Genomic DNA, 16464 nt, shown 5'->3' with positions numbered 1-16464 from the left:
GAAAGATAAAAAACAAAAGGAGGAAGTGTGAAAAGTGAATGGGCCAAATTGAGGTGCATATGAAGACGTATGCTTTCTTCCAATTCATTAAATCGGGCTAATATGAATCAGGTGAATTGAGTTCTGCTTTTGGAAACTGGGTTAAGAAGGGGTGCACCGTTCCTGGAGGTACTGCAATACCAGGTCAATGCGTGGAGTGGACAGAGCAAGCTCTTTTTCCATCTCCCTGTTCTAAAAATCCATTTAATATATGGTCCCCAGATAGGGGACGTATCAGATATTAAACTGATAAGAACAGATACTACACTTGATCTTAGCCAAAAGGCCGAGAAGCGATAACCAGAATTGGTTTGGGCCTCGAGTGGCACCCTGGCCTATGCCGGACACATCTTAGGGAGAGAGAGCGAGAGGGAGACAAACCCACGCCTACACAAGACATTTTGTCACCCAAGCCAACCCTTGAAAAGGCTGCTTTGCAGAGCCAAAACAAGAAGAATGGTGCGTTTTGCAGCCGCCGCCCACTGCAATGAATCTGAATAACTCCTCCTTTAGGGCGCAAGCAACTCCCCTCCCCCTTGCAGTCTTTCCAATTCACGATACAAAAAGACGGACAGGACAGGTTGCCTGACTTTCCGTCACTGCCACCCTTTGCCATCCTTACCCGTAGAAAGCCCTTTCATCATCCCCAAACCCTAATCTTTTCCCTTTCCTTCCCAGCCCCCAAACCCTGCCCTCTGTACCTTTCTCACCACCCGCTTCCCTTCTCCTGTCATCCCCCTACCACCCGGGAAAAAAAGAGATTGCCCCCTCCTTCCACTAGCCCACCCTCCCACCCAAAGAACAACTTCTTCTGCGCAGCTTGTTTTCTAGGCAGCAGCGCTATTGTGATGTCATCGGGGGGCATTGTGACAAGCCGCCAGTGTTCCGTCTCTTCATGTTGTGCACAGTTCAAACGGAAAATACATCAACAGGCAGACTACAGAAAAGCTTACTATCAAAGGTTAGAGGGGGGCTTTCTCAGAGGGCTTTTTACAGTTTTTCTATTCCCAATTAGCCGTTTAAGTGTACTTATTGAAAGTAGTAATTCTTTCATAGGCCGCCCTTTCTTAGTATTTGACGTTCCTTATATTGCGGTATGAGGCTTCGCAGTAGGTTGCAAACATTCATCACCCATGACTGTCCCCAATTGAGCTCAGAAGCTCAATGTCTATCATGACCTCTCTTTTAGAATGTCCAAGAGCAAGCAAACTATTCCTCCAGGAGAGGGCGCCAACAGACTACTAAAGAGATCATCATTACTCAAAGAAAACCCCAAAAACCAATGCATGATAGGAATAAACAGGTAACTTTCTTTGGAGTGGAAGCGGAGAGATCGCACCAGATGCCAATTCTAGATGTTATCACACCTGTGGTCACTGCAGCAGCAGGTGAATCCACTTTGTCCAAAAGGGATCTATTCCATTCAATTGCAAATGATCTAGATAAGACAGAGAACTGCAGCACGGGGACATAGCCGAGTTGGTCAGGTTGAGTGGTGATGAGTTTGCTATTTGGATGAATAAAGAAAGTCAAAAGTGTGAAAGATAAAAAACAAAAGGAGGAAGTGTGAAAAGTGAATGGGCCAAATTGAGGTGCATATGAAGACGTATGCTTTCTTCCAATTCATTAAATCGGGCTAATATGAATCAGGTGAATTGAGTTCTGCTTTTGGAAACTGGGTTAAGAAGGGGTGCACCGTTCCTGGAGGTACTGCAATACCAGGTCAATGCGTGGAGTGGACAGAGCAAGCTCTTTTTCCATCTCCCTGTTCTAAAAATCCATTTAATATATGGTCCCCAGATAGGGGACGTATCAGATATTAAACTGATAAGAACAGATACTACACTTGATCTTAGCCAAAAGGCCGAGAAGCGATAACCAGAATTGGTTTGGGCCTCGAGTGGCACCCTGGCCTATGCCGGACACATCTTAGGGAGAGAGAGCGAGAGGGAGACAAACCCACGCCTACACAAGACATTTTGTCACCCAAGCCAACCCTTGAAAAGGCTGCTTTGCAGAGCCAAAACAAGAAGAATGGTGCGTTTTGCAGCCGCCGCCCACTGCAATGAATCTGAATAACTCCTCCTTTAGGGCGCAAGCAACTCCCCTCCCCCTTGCAGTCTTTCCAATTCACGATACAAAAAGACGGACAGGACAGGTTGCCTGACTTTCCGTCACTGCCACCCTTTGCCATCCTTACCCGTAGAAAGCCCTTTCATCATCCCCAAACCCTAATCTTTTCCCTTTCCTTCCCAGCCCCCAAACCCTGCCCTCTGTACCTTTCTCACCACCCGCTTCCCTTCTCCTGTCATCCCCCTACCACCCGGGAAAAAAAGAGATTGCCCCCTCCTTCCACTAGCCCACCCTCCCACCCAAAGAACAACTTCTTCTGCGCAGCTTGTTTTCTAGGCAGCAGCGCTATTGTGATGTCATCGGGGGGCATTGTGACAAGCCGCCAGTGTTCCGTCTCTTCATGTTGTGCACAGTTCAAACGGAAAATACATCAACAGGCAGACTACAGAAAAGCTTACTATCAAAGGTTAGAGGGGGGCTTTCTCAGAGGGCTTTTTACAGTTTTTCTATTCCCAATTAGCCGTTTAAGTGTACTTATTGAAAGTAGTAATTCTTTCATAGGCCGCCCTTTCTTAGTATTTGACGTTCCTTATATTGCGGTATGAGGCTTCGCAGTAGGTTGCAAACATTCATCACCCATGACTGTCCCCAATTGAGCTCAGAAGCTCAATGTCTATCATGACCTCTCTTTTAGAATGTCCAAGAGCAAGCAAACTATTCCTCCAGGAGAGGGCGCCAACAGACTACTAAAGAGATCATCATTACTCAAAGAAAACCCCAAAAACCAATGCATGATAGGAATAAACAGGTAACTTTCTTTGGAGTGGAAGCGGAGAGATCGCACCAGATGCCAATTCTAGATGTTATCACACCTGTGGTCACTGCAGCAGCAGGTGAATCCACTTTGTCCAAAAGGGATCTATTCCATTCAATTGCAAATGATCTAGATAAGACAGAGAACTGCAGCACGGGGACATAGCCGAGTTGGTCAGGTTGAGTGGTGATGAGTTTGCTATTTGGATGAATAAAGAAAGTCAAAAGTGTGAAAGATAAAAAACAAAAGGAGGAAGTGTGAAAAGTGAATGGGCCAAATTGAGGTGCATATGAAGACGTATGCTTTCTTCCAATTCATTAAATCGGGCTAATATGAATCAGGTGAATTGAGTTCTGCTTTTGGAAACTGGGTTAAGAAGGGGTGCACCGTTCCTGGAGGTACTGCAATACCAGGTCAATGCGTGGAGTGGACAGAGCAAGCTCTTTTTCCATCTCCCTGTTCTAAAAATCCATTTAATATATGGTCCCCAGATAGGGGACGTATCAGATATTAAACTGATAAGAACAGATACTACACTTGATCTTAGCCAAAAGGCCGAGAAGCGATAACCAGAATTGGTTTGGGCCTCGAGTGGCACCCTGGCCTATGCCGGACACATCTTAGGGAGAGAGAGCGAGAGGGAGACAAACCCACGCCTACACAAGACATTTTGTCACCCAAGCCAACCCTTGAAAAGGCTGCTTTGCAGAGCCAAAACAAGAAGAATGGTGCGTTTTGCAGCCGCCGCCCACTGCAATGAATCTGAATAACTCCTCCTTTAGGGCGCAAGCAACTCCCCTCCCCCTTGCAGTCTTTCCAATTCACGATACAAAAAGACGGACAGGACAGGTTGCCTGACTTTCCGTCACTGCCACCCTTTGCCATCCTTACCCGTAGAAAGCCCTTTCATCATCCCCAAACCCTAATCTTTTCCCTTTCCTTCCCAGCCCCCAAACCCTGCCCTCTGTACCTTTCTCACCACCCGCTTCCCTTCTCCTGTCATCCCCCTACCACCCGGGAAAAAAAGAGATTGCCCCCTCCTTCCACTAGCCCACCCTCCCACCCAAAGAACAACTTCTTCTGCGCAGCTTGTTTTCTAGGCAGCAGCGCTATTGTGATGTCATCGGGGGGCATTGTGACAAGCCGCCAGTGTTCCGTCTCTTCATGTTGTGCACAGTTCAAACGGAAAATACATCAACAGGCAGACTACAGAAAAGCTTACTATCAAAGGTTAGAGGGGGGCTTTCTCAGAGGGCTTTTTACAGTTTTTCTATTCCCAATTAGCCGTTTAAGTGTACTTATTGAAAGTAGTAATTCTTTCATAGGCCGCCCTTTCTTAGTATTTGACGTTCCTTATATTGCGGTATGAGGCTTCGCAGTAGGTTGCAAACATTCATCACCCATGACTGTCCCCAATTGAGCTCAGAAGCTCAATGTCTATCATGACCTCTCTTTTAGAATGTCCAAGAGCAAGCAAACTATTCCTCCAGGAGAGGGCGCCAACAGACTACTAAAGAGATCATCATTACTCAAAGAAAACCCCAAAAACCAATGCATGATAGGAATAAACAGGTAACTTTCTTTGGAGTGGAAGCGGAGAGATCGCACCAGATGCCAATTCTAGATGTTATCACACCTGTGGTCACTGCAGCAGCAGGTGAATCCACTTTGTCCAAAAGGGATCTATTCCATTCAATTGCAAATGATCTAGATAAGACAGAGAACTGCAGCACGGGGACATAGCCGAGTTGGTCAGGTTGAGTGGTGATGAGTTTGCTATTTGGATGAATAAAGAAAGTCAAAAGTGTGAAAGATAAAAAACAAAAGGAGGAAGTGTGAAAAGTGAATGGGCCAAATTGAGGTGCATATGAAGACGTATGCTTTCTTCCAATTCATTAAATCGGGCTAATATGAATCAGGTGAATTGAGTTCTGCTTTTGGAAACTGGGTTAAGAAGGGGTGCACCGTTCCTGGAGGTACTGCAATACCAGGTCAATGCGTGGAGTGGACAGAGCAAGCTCTTTTTCCATCTCCCTGTTCTAAAAATCCATTTAATATATGGTCCCCAGATAGGGGACGTATCAGATATTAAACTGATAAGAACAGATTTTTTGATTTAACAGCATCTTTATTATCATGCACTACTCACAAAAAGGTAACAAACCGTGTACAGTGCCGCAGCCCCGTACACACAGAACTATACAATCCTTCTTACATAGCCATAGAGTACGACGCACTAAACTATACATCACACTCCTATGCTTATCCATAACACTCAAGCTGAAAGAAAAAGTTAGACCATAAATAACGACGAACCGGCGATTGGGGGATGGGGGTAGGGGAAAAGGGGGATAGGGTGGGGAAATCACAGGCCCGAAGCTTTATTGAAAGACGCACATAACGGGAAAAGGAGGGAGGGGGCATGGAAGAGGTCTAAACCTCCTCCTCGGCGCTGTCGTCCGGACTGTCCATGATGGAATAGTCTCTGAGCAGGCTGTGGATCAGCCTGCGGCAATCCTGGATAGACATCCTCTCCCTCTTCAAGATGAGCCGGTTCCTGGCGACCCAAATAGCGTCCTTAAAGCAGTTCATAAGGCGCCAAGCCTCCTGGATGGCTCCAACGGTGTGAGTCCCAGGGAAGAGTCCATAAAGTACGGAATGGTACGATAGGCTCCCTCTGGGGACGGAGTACCTCAGGTCATCCTCCAGGGCAACCAACAGGCGCTGTGCGAAACGGCAGTCCCAAAAGGCGTGCAGCGATGTTTCCTCCACGAAGGGGCACCTTGGGCAGTACCGGGTTTTGCACAGGTTCCGGGCGTGCATGAATGACCGGACGGGCAGTCCGCCCTGTATCGCCATCCATGACAAGTCCTTGTGCCCGTTGGTCAATCCAGCCGATGACACGTTTGTCCAAACAGTCTCCAGTGTGTCGTGATGAAGTCCTGGAATGTTCTCCATTTCGTCCTTGGCTCTGATGAGTTTGTGGATAGTCTTTGGCTTCCACAAATCAGGCTTGAGTCCCTCCAGTTGGTGTTCCCTCACAAACCGAACCACGTCTCCGTAGAACCATGGCGCCGTCCAGTTGTAGGGGAAGGAGCTGTCCCACTTGTCCCAGCCTAACCGTCTCCAAAGGGGGAGCAGGAAGAAGCGAGACATGGACCCACCCGCGGAACCTCTCTTGACTCGCAGAGTTCGGCGAACGCAGTCACATACGAAGGAGGATCGCAGGAGGGTGGGGATATCGGGTACGCCCTTCCCACCCTTGCGAGGATCCTTGTACATGATGCTCCGCTTTACTCTGTCCATCTTGGATCCCCAGACAAAACGAAACACCGTCCTGGTAATGGCCCTGCACACGGTGGCAAGGGGGGGCCAGGCCTGGGCCGTGTACTGCAGCACGGGCAGTACCTCGTTACGCAGGACCAGTGCTTTGCCCTCACAGGTGAGGCGTCTGAGGCTCCACAGACCGATCCGTTGGGTGATCTTGGTCAAGCGTTCCTCCCAGGACTTGAGGGCTGCTCCTTCCTTCCCGAACCAGACTCCAAGAACCTTGATGAAATCCGGCTGGATGCTGAAAGGGAAGGGGGCGGAAGAGGCCGGCTGCCAGTCCCCGAAGAGCATGGCTTCCGACTTCCCGCAGTTGACTTTGGCTCCCGAAGCCCGTCCGAAGGTCTCACAGGTCTGGACGAGGGTGTCGACTGAGCGCCGGTCCGCGCAGAAGACGGTCACGTCGTCCATGTAGAGCGAGCACTTGACCTCGAAGCGTTCTGGTCCTGGTGCGGTGATCCCTCTGATCTCTCCATTCCGCCGGATAGCCTCTGCAAAGAGTTCTATAACACAAACAAAAAGAAGAGGTGACAGAGGACAGCCTTGTCTGACCCCTGAGAGGACCGGGAAGGGGTCAGTCTTCCAGCCGTTTACCAACACCGAGCTGTGAATATCAAAATACATTAGTTGGACATACAAGCAAAACATGTTACCCAAACCTAACCTGTGCAGAGCTTTGCCCAGGAACTCATGGGAAACACGGTCGAAGGCCTTTTCCTGATCCAACGAGATCAGGGCTGCGTGCACCCGGCGGGCTTTGATGTACTCGACCGTGTCCCGCATGAGAGCCAGGCTGTCTGCGATGCGACGTCCGGGGATGCCGCAGGTCTGATCCGGGTGGATGATCCGTCCGATAACAGTCTTCAATCTCGTTGCCATCGTCTTGGCCAGGATCTTGTAGTCGACGTTCAGAAGGGTGATGGGACGCCAATTCTTCAGGTCGCACCTCTCTCCTTTACGCTTGTACAGGATCGTGACCATTCCTTCCCTCAGAGATGGAGGCATTCTGCCCTCCACCACCATCTCCTCATACAGCCCTAACAGGTCCGGACAGATTAGGTCTCCCAGCGCTACATAGAGCTCTGCTGGGAGGCCGTCACTGCCCGGTGTCCTGCCAGAACTAAAGGATTTGGCGGCCGAGAGCAGCTCGTCCACCGTCAGAGGAACATCCATGGCCGCCGCGTCTGCAGGGTCAAGATGGTTAGTGATACCTGACAGGAACTTATCGGCGGCCTCGGGGTCAGTAGTCTTGCGGGCGTAGAGTTCGCTGTAGAAGTCGCTGACGACCTTCATCACGTTCTCTTTCCCGCGTCGCATGTTTCCACTCTCGTCTCGTAGTTCATTCATGGGCGTGTGACCGGCGTGGAGTTTCCTGAAAAAGAACGAGTTACATTTCTCACCCTTCTCCAGGTTCTCCACTTTGGAACGGAAGACAATTCGCTCGGACTCCTCCTCGAAGTGCCTTTTCAGGCTCCTCTTAGTCTCCTCCAGCTCCTCTCTCACGTCCCAGCCGCATCGAAGAAGGTCCTGCAGGGAACGCAGCTCACGCTGGAGTCTCCTGAAGTCCCTCCTCTTCAGGCACGCCTGTTGTTGACTCTTTGCCTGAAAGAAGAAACGGAACTCGAGTTTAACGTATTCCCACCAGTCAGAAACAGACTGGAAGCCCGCCTTGTAGGCCCGCCACGTGGAGTAGGCAGCTCTAAGCTCCTCCAGAATCTCACCCTTTTCCAGCAGAGAGCAGTTCAGCTTCCAGGAGCCCGGGCCAATGGGGAAGCCATGGCCCAGCACACCTTGAAAGTGAATGGCTCTGTGGTCAGAGAAGAAGCAGGGGACCATCGAGTGCCCACTCCGCCCAACCGCCCGAGAGGTAAACACAAAGTCAATCCTGGAACGCAGCGAGCCATCGGATCGGCACCATGAATAGTTCACGGATCCGTGTCCGATGGAGCCAACAACGTCCACAAGAGAGGCTTCGGTCACCATCTCAATGAGCAGTTTGGATGTGACGTCCAACTTGGCAGCCGTTCCAGAACTGCGTCCATCCTCCTCAATCGGGCAGTTGAAATCCCCGGCCATCACTACCGTCCTGGCGGTAGCGAGCTGAGGGCGCAGGGCTTGGAGGAGCTCCAGTCGATCGCTCTTCACAGGAGAAGCATACACATTGATGAACCTGACAGGTTCTCCCGCCCAGGTGCCATCCACGAGCAGTAACCTGCCGCAGACGATTTCCTGAACAGAGTCCAATGTGAAGGCGCTTCCCCTGATCAGCACGGCGACCCCCGCGGACCTACAGTCGCCCCCGCCAGACCAGTAGGATGGGCCATGGGTCCAATCCCTGGCCAGATGGTTGAAGGACCTAGAGGAGGGAAGGGAGCATTCCTGCAGGAAAAATACATCACTAGACTGAGTGTTAAGGAACGTAAAAATTGTCTGACGTCGGAACTTGTCTCTGATGCTCCTAACATTAATGGAAAAGATGTTAATGTTAGCAGTCATTGGAGGAAAGAGAAAGTTAGAGCAGGCGGTGTGCCTTAGTTACCACTCCGGTCGGGCGGTTCTTCCTCTTTGGCACCTGCTGGTAAGGGTATCTCCAGCAGACCCTCTTCTGCTAGCTGATCAAGCAGGGATGGTGCCTCAGTGGCTTCCGACTCCTCCATTTCTTCTTCGGCCACAAGGGACTCCACCATCTGCTCCAACACGTCCGGTTCTGGGAGGAGGCCATCCTCCTCTTCCTGGGGTGGATTGGGGTCCACAATGAACAGCTTGGAAGGTTCTGCGACAGGACTATCTTCCACCTTCCTTTTCCTTTGGCCTGTACCTGAGGAGACAAGAGCTGGAAAATCCTCCTCGGTGAAAAGTGCAAGAGTGCTGAGGCCCTCTGCTCTCATGGTCTGGGGAGGGAGAGTGGGCTTTGGGGGGGGGGTGAGGAGACCAACTGAGGAGTAGGGAAATGAGGTGGAGGTAGTGGAATCCTCAGTAGGGTTGGCCGGGGGGGAGGGGTTTGGACAGGGGTGACAGGGGGGGGGACCAGGGAGGGGGCAACAGTTTTCTTACCCTTCTTTTCCCTGGACTCCGTGGCTGCTGGGGCATCGGCTGGAGCCACGGTCGCCGGGTTCTTGGCCGCCTTGTCCTTGGCCTCTGTGGCCTTGGTCGTAGCTGCCTTGGTCGACGAAGCTGTGATTACCCGATACTGGGTCGCCGCGGCAACCCTTGCCCAGGATTTCTCCCGCTGTGGGCAGTCCTTGTAAAGGTGGTCCGCCTGTCCACATAGGTTGCAAGTCTTCTTCTTTGGGCAGTCCTTGGAGCTGTGTCCTGTCACCCGGCAAACCCTGCAGGCGTCCTCCTTGCAGGTCTTCATCGAATGCCCTTTCCCGCCACATTTCCTGCAGTTGTGTGGCATGTCCGGGTAGTAGATGAGACCAAAGGAGTTTCCCAGAGAGAATGTCGGGGGCAGGTGCTGGAGACCATCCTCGGATGCTGGTTCCCTGTAGAGTCGAACGGTTACTGACCACTTACCCGTCCAGAATCCGTTGCCGTTAAGGATGTGGGATGGCTCCCTCACCACTGTGCAGAGACGTCCCAGGAACGTGGAGATGTCTCTTCCTGGGGTGTGCGGGTTCCGCATGGAGACCGTGATCCTCTTCTCATCCCTCTGTATAGGACAGGATCCTAAAAAGGAATGAAAAGGGGAGTCCGGCATCGCTGCGTTCATCGCCTCCCAGTATCTCCTGCAGGCATTCACCGTGGCAAAGGTTACCAGAAAAATGCCAGTCATGAAGGTCTGGACACTCAGGGTTTCCGCCCTGGAGAAGCCCTGATCCAGAATCATCTTCTTGCAGAACACGTCGCTGGACATGTCCGGCAACCTACCATCCACCGCCTTTAGCTTCAGGGCGACCGTCTGCCGCATCCAAGGCTCCAGGGTTGGAGCCTTTTCAGGCGGCGTCCGGGCTCCCTCCGGCTGGCTGGCGTCGGAGGTAGGGGCCTCTTGGGCCGAAGAAGCCTCTGGATGAGCCTTCCTGGAGGTCCCTGGGTCCTGAGCCTTCTTGGCTGCCTTCTCTGGCTTGCTTGCCATGGCTGGTTCCTGCTTGAGTTCCCGGAGCTGGATCTTGGATTCTTCTCCGGGTGTCTTCTCCCGCTGTGTTCCTCCTCGAAGTTCCTCTGGTCTCCCCAAGTCTTCTCCGAGCCTTCGTCTTCTTGCTTCTTTCTGCCAAGCTCTTCTTCCGTCCGATCTCCCTCTTCCGGTCTCGGCTGGGCTTTGGAGCTCGTCTCCCTGATCGTATCTCGTCAAGTGTAGCTAGCTCAGTTTGTTCTGATAAGAACAGATACTACACTTGATCTTAGCCAAAAGGCCGAGAAGCGATAACCAGAATTGGTTTGGGCCTCGAGTGGCACCCTGGCCTATGCCGGACACATCTTAGGGAGAGAGAGCGAGAGGGAGACAAACCCACGCCTACACAAGACATTTTGTCACCCAAGCCAACCCTTGAAAAGGCTGCTTTGCAGAGCCAAAACAAGAAGAATGGTGCGTTTTGCAGCCGCCGCCCACTGCAATGAATCTGAATAACTCCTCCTTTAGGGCGCAAGCAACTCCCCTCCCCCTTGCAGTCTTTCCAATTCACGATACAAAAAGACGGACAGGACAGGTTGCCTGACTTTCCGTCACTGCCACCCTTTGCCATCCTTACCCGTAGAAAGCCCTTTCATCATCCCCAAACCCTAATCTTTTCCCTTTCCTTCCCAGCCCCCAAACCCTGCCCTCTGTACCTTTCTCACCACCCGCTTCCCTTCTCCTGTCATCCCCCTACCACCCGGGAAAAAAAGAGATTGCCCCCTCCTTCCACTAGCCCACCCTCCCACCCAAAGAACAACTTCTTCTGCGCAGCTTGTTTTCTAGGCAGCAGCGCTATTGTGATGTCATCGGGGGGCATTGTGACAAGCCGCCAGTGTTCCGTCTCTTCATGTTGTGCACAGTTCAAACGGAAAATACATCAACAGGCAGACTACAGAAAAGCTTACTATCAAAGGTTAGAGGGGGGCTTTCTCAGAGGGCTTTTTACAGTTTTTCTATTCCCAATTAGCCGTTTAAGTGTACTTATTGAAAGTAGTAATTCTTTCATAGGCCGCCCTTTCTTAGTATTTGACGTTCCTTATATTGCGGTATGAGGCTTCGCAGTAGGTTGCAAACATTCATCACCCATGACTGTCCCCAATTGAGCTCAGAAGCTCAATGTCTATCATGACCTCTCTTTTAGAATGTCCAAGAGCAAGCAAACTATTCCTCCAGGAGAGGGCGCCAACAGACTACTAAAGAGATCATCATTACTCAAAGAAAACCCCAAAAACCAATGCATGATAGGAATAAACAGGTAACTTTCTTTGGAGTGGAAGCGGAGAGATCGCACCAGATGCCAATTCTAGATGTTATCACACCTGTGGTCACTGCAGCAGCAGGTGAATCCACTTTGTCCAAAAGGGATCTATTCCATTCAATTGCAAATGATCTAGATAAGACAGAGAACTGCAGCACGGGGACATAGCCGAGTTGGTCAGGTTGAGTGGTGATGAGTTTGCTATTTGGATGAATAAAGAAAGTCAAAAGTGTGAAAGATAAAAAACAAAAGGAGGAAGTGTGAAAAGTGAATGGGCCAAATTGAGGTGCATATGAAGACGTATGCTTTCTTCCAATTCATTAAATCGGGCTAATATGAATCAGGTGAATTGAGTTCTGCTTTTGGAAACTGGGTTAAGAAGGGGTGCACCGTTCCTGGAGGTACTGCAATACCAGGTCAATGCGTGGAGTGGACAGAGCAAGCTCTTTTTCCATCTCCCTGTTCTAAAAATCCATTTAATATATGGTCCCCAGATAGGGGACGTATCAGATATTAAACTGATAAGAACAGATACTACACTTGATCTTAGCCAAAAGGCCGAGAAGCGATAACCAGAATTGGTTTGGGCCTCGAGTGGCACCCTGGCCTATGCCGGACACATCTTAGGGAGAGAGAGCGAGAGGGAGACAAACCCACGCCTACACAAGACATTTTGTCACCCAAGCCAACCCTTGAAAAGGCTGCTTTGCAGAGCCAAAACAAGAAGAATGGTGCGTTTTGCAGCCGCCGCCCACTGCAATGAATCTGAATAACTCCTCCTTTAGGGCGCAAGCAACTCCCCTCCCCCTTGCAGTCTTTCCAATTCACGATACAAAAAGACGGACAGGACAGGTTGCCTGACTTTCCGTCACTGCCACCCTTTGCCATCCTTACCCGTAGAAAGCCCTTTCATCATCCCCAAACCCTAATCTTTTCCCTTTCCTTCCCAGCCCCCAAACCCTGCCCTCTGTACCTTTCTCACCACCCGCTTCCCTTCTCCTGTCATCCCCCTACCACCCGGGAAAAAAAGAGATTGCCCCCTCCTTCCACTAGCCCACCCTCCCACCCAAAGAACAACTTCTTCTGCGCAGCTTGTTTTCTAGGCAGCAGCGCTATTGTGATGTCATCGGGGGGCATTGTGACAAGCCGCCAGTGTTCCGTCTCTTCATGTTGTGCACAGTTCAAACGGAAAATACATCAACAGGCAGACTACAGAAAAGCTTACTATCAAAGGTTAGAGGGGGGCTTTCTCAGAGGGCTTTTTACAGTTTTTCTATTCCCAATTAGCCGTTTAAGTGTACTTATTGAAAGTAGTAATTCTTTCATAGGCCGCCCTTTCTTAGTATTTGACGTTCCTTATATTGCGGTATGAGGCTTCGCAGTAGGTTGCAAACATTCATCACCCATGACTGTCCCCAATTGAGCTCAGAAGCTCAATGTCTATCATGACCTCTCTTTTAGAATGTCCAAGAGCAAGCAAACTATTCCTCCAGGAGAGGGCGCCAACAGACTACTAAAGAGATCATCATTACTCAAAGAAAACCCCAAAAACCAATGCATGATAGGAATAAACAGGTAACTTTCTTTGGAGTGGAAGCGGAGAGATCGCACCAGATGCCAATTCTAGATGTTATCACACCTGTGGTCACTGCAGCAGCAGGTGAATCCACTTTGTCCAAAAGGGATCTATTCCATTCAATTGCAAATGATCTAGATAAGACAGAGAACTGCAGCACGGGGACATAGCCGAGTTGGTCAGGTTGAGTGGTGATGAGTTTGCTATTTGGATGAATAAAGAAAGTCAAAAGTGTGAAAGATAAAAAACAAAAGGAGGAAGTGTGAAAAGTGAATGGGCCAAATTGAGGTGCATATGAAGACGTATGCTTTCTTCCAATTCATTAAATCGGGCTAATATGAATCAGGTGAATTGAGTTCTGCTTTTGGAAACTGGGTTAAGAAGGGGTGCACCGTTCCTGGAGGTACTGCAATACCAGGTCAATGCGTGGAGTGGACAGAGCAAGCTCTTTTTCCATCTCCCTGTTCTAAAAATCCATTTAATATATGGTCCCCAGATAGGGGACGTATCAGATATTAAACTGATAAGAACAGATACTACACTTGATCTTAGCCAAAAGGCCGAGAAGCGATAACCAGAATTGGTTTGGGCCTCGAGTGGCACCCTGGCCTATGCCGGACACATCTTAGGGAGAGAGAGCGAGAGGGAGACAAACCCACGCCTACACAAGACATTTTGTCACCCAAGCCAACCCTTGAAAAGGCTGCTTTGCAGAGCCAAAACAAGAAGAATGGTGCGTTTTGCAGCCGCCGCCCACTGCAATGAATCTGAATAACTCCTCCTTTAGGGCGCAAGCAACTCCCCTCCCCCTTGCAGTCTTTCCAATTCACGATACAAAAAGACGGACAGGACAGGTTGCCTGACTTTCCGTCACTGCCACCCTTTGCCATCCTTACCCGTAGAAAGCCCTTTCATCATCCCCAAACCCTAATCTTTTCCCTTTCCTTCCCAGCCCCCAAACCCTGCCCTCTGTACCTTTCTCACCACCCGCTTCCCTTCTCCTGTCATCCCCCTACCACCCGGGAAAAAAAGAGATTGCCCCCTCCTTCCACTAGCCCACCCTCCCACCCAAAGAACAACTTCTTCTGCGCAGCTTGTTTTCTAGGCAGCAGCGCTATTGTGATGTCATCGGGGGGCATTGTGACAAGCCGCCAGTGTTCCGTCTCTTCATGTTGTGCACAGTTCAAACGGAAAATACATCAACAGGCAGACTACAGAAAAGCTTACTATCAAAGGTTAGAGGGGGGCTTTCTCAGAGGGCTTTTTACAGTTTTTCTATTCCCAATTAGCCGTTTAAGTGTACTTATTGAAAGTAGTAATTCTTTCATAGGCCGCCCTTTCTTAGTATTTGACGTTCCTTATATTGCGGTATGAGGCTTCGCAGTAGGTTGCAAACATTCATCACCCATGACTGTCCCCAATTGAGCTCAGAAGCTCAATGTCTATCATGACCTCTCTTTTAGAATGTCCAAGAGCAAGCAAACTATTCCTCCAGGAGAGGGCGCCAACAGACTACTAAAGAGATCATCATTACTCAAAGAAAACCCCAAAAACCAATGCATGATAGGAATAAACAGGTAACTTTCTTTGGAGTGGAAGCGGAGAGATCGCACCAGATGCCAATTCTAGATGTTATCACACCTGTGGTCACTGCAGCAGCAGGTGAATCCACTTTGTCCAAAAGGGATCTATTCCATTCAATTGCAAATGATCTAGATAAGACAGAGAACTGCAGCACGGGGACATAGCCGAGTTGGTCAGGTTGAGTGGTGATGAGTTTGCTATTTGGATGAATAAAGAAAGTCAAAAGTGTGAAAGATAAAAAACAAAAGGAGGAAGTGTGAAAAGTGAATGGGCCAAATTGAGGTGCATATGAAGACGTATGCTTTCTTCCAATTCATTAAATCGGGCTAATATGAATCAGGTGAATTGAGTTCTGCTTTTGGAAACTGGGTTAAGAAGGGGTGCACCGTTCCTGGAGGTACTGCAATACCAGGTCAATGCGTGGAGTGGACAGAGCAAGCTCTTTTTCCATCTCCCTGTTCTAAAAATCCATTTAATATATGGTCCCCAGATAGGGGACGTATCAGATATTAAACTGATAAGAACAGATACTACACTTGATCTTAGCCAAAAGGCCGAGAAGCGATAACCAGAATTGGTTTGGGCCTCGAGTGGCACCCTGGCCTATGCCGGACACATCTTAGGGAGAGAGAGCGAGAGGGAGACAAACCCACGCCTACACAAGACATTTTGTCACCCAAGCCAACCCTTGAAAAGGCTGCTTTGCAGAGCCAAAACAAGAAGAATGGTGCGTTTTGCAGCCGCCGCCCACTGCAATGAATCTGAATAACTCCTCCTTTAGGGCGCAAGCAACTCCCCTCCCCCTTGCAGTCTTTCCAATTCACGATACAAAAAGACGGACAGGACAGGTTGCCTGACTTTCCGTCACTGCCACCCTTTGCCATCCTTACCCGTAGAAAGCCCTTTCATCATCCCCAAACCCTAATCTTTTCCCTTTCCTTCCCAGCCCCCAAACCCTGCCCTCTGTACCTTTCTCACCACCCGCTTCCCTTCTCCTGTCATCCCCCTACCACCCGGGAAAAAAAGAGATTGCCCCCTCCTTCCACTAGCCCACCCTCCCACCCAAAGAACAACTTCTTCTGCGCAGCTTGTTTTCTAGGCAGCAGCGCTATTGTGATGTCATCGGGGGGCATTGTGACAAGCCGCCAGTGTTCCGTCTCTTCATGTTGTGCACAGTTCAAACGGAAAATACATCAACAGGCAGACTACAGAAAAGCTTACTATCAAAGGTTAGAGGGGGGCTTTCTCAGAGGGCTTTTTACAGTTTTTCTATTCCCAATTAGCCGTTTAAGTGTACTTATTGAAAGTAGTAATTCTTTCATAGGCCGCCCTTTCTTAGTATTTGACGTTCCTTATATTGCGGTATGAGGCTTCGCAGTAGGTTGCAAACATTCATCACCCATGACTGTCCCCAATTGAGCTCAGAAGCTCAATGTCTATCATGACCTCTCTTTTAGAATGTCCAAGAGCAAGCAAACTATTCCTCCAGGAGAGGGCGCCAACAGACTACTAAAGAGATCATCATTACTCAAAGAAAACCCCAAAAACCAATGCATGATAGGAATAAACAGGTAACTTTCTTTGGAGTGGAAGCGGAGAGATCGCACCAGATGCCAATTCTAGATGTTATCACACCTGTGGTCACTGCAGCAGCAGGTGAATCCACTTTGTCCAAAAGG

The 16464-nt window shown here is 49.7% G+C and overlaps 6 non-coding genes and 2 pseudogenes across 6 annotated transcripts; all 8 read right to left on the bottom strand.

The window, feature by feature from the left end:
- Positions 1–146: 146 nt before the first annotated feature.
- Positions 147–337, bottom strand: LOC142266857 (U2 spliceosomal RNA). Its single transcript, XR_012732841.1, has one exon. It is a non-coding gene; the product is annotated as a U2 spliceosomal RNA (small nuclear RNA).
- A 1387-nt stretch (positions 338–1724) lies between these two features.
- LOC142266856 (U2 spliceosomal RNA) lies at positions 1725–1915 on the bottom strand. The gene has a single exon (XR_012732840.1). It is a non-coding gene; the product is annotated as a U2 spliceosomal RNA (small nuclear RNA).
- A 1387-nt stretch (positions 1916–3302) lies between these two features.
- LOC142266855 (U2 spliceosomal RNA) lies at positions 3303–3493 on the bottom strand. The gene has a single exon (XR_012732839.1). It is a non-coding gene; the product is annotated as a U2 spliceosomal RNA (small nuclear RNA).
- Positions 3494–4880: 1387 nt separating this feature from the next.
- LOC142266806 (U2 spliceosomal RNA) lies at positions 4881–5085 on the bottom strand (annotated as a pseudogene).
- A 5427-nt stretch (positions 5086–10512) lies between these two features.
- Positions 10513–10617, bottom strand: LOC142266820 (U2 spliceosomal RNA; annotated as a pseudogene).
- A 1387-nt stretch (positions 10618–12004) lies between these two features.
- LOC142266854 (U2 spliceosomal RNA) lies at positions 12005–12195 on the bottom strand. Its single transcript, XR_012732838.1, has one exon. It is a non-coding gene; the product is annotated as a U2 spliceosomal RNA (small nuclear RNA).
- A 1387-nt stretch (positions 12196–13582) lies between these two features.
- Positions 13583–13773, bottom strand: LOC142266853 (U2 spliceosomal RNA). Its single transcript, XR_012732837.1, has one exon. It is a non-coding gene; the product is annotated as a U2 spliceosomal RNA (small nuclear RNA).
- A 1387-nt stretch (positions 13774–15160) lies between these two features.
- Positions 15161–15351, bottom strand: LOC142266852 (U2 spliceosomal RNA). Its single transcript, XR_012732836.1, has one exon. It is a non-coding gene; the product is annotated as a U2 spliceosomal RNA (small nuclear RNA).
- Positions 15352–16464: the final 1113 nt, after the last annotated feature.

This window comes from Anomaloglossus baeobatrachus, unplaced genomic scaffold (assembly GCF_048569485.1).
Source record: "Anomaloglossus baeobatrachus isolate aAnoBae1 unplaced genomic scaffold, aAnoBae1.hap1 Scaffold_2916, whole genome shotgun sequence".
Lineage (NCBI taxonomy): Eukaryota > Metazoa > Chordata > Amphibia > Anura > Aromobatidae > Anomaloglossus > Anomaloglossus baeobatrachus.
This window is presented reverse-complemented; position numbering and strand designations above follow the sequence as displayed.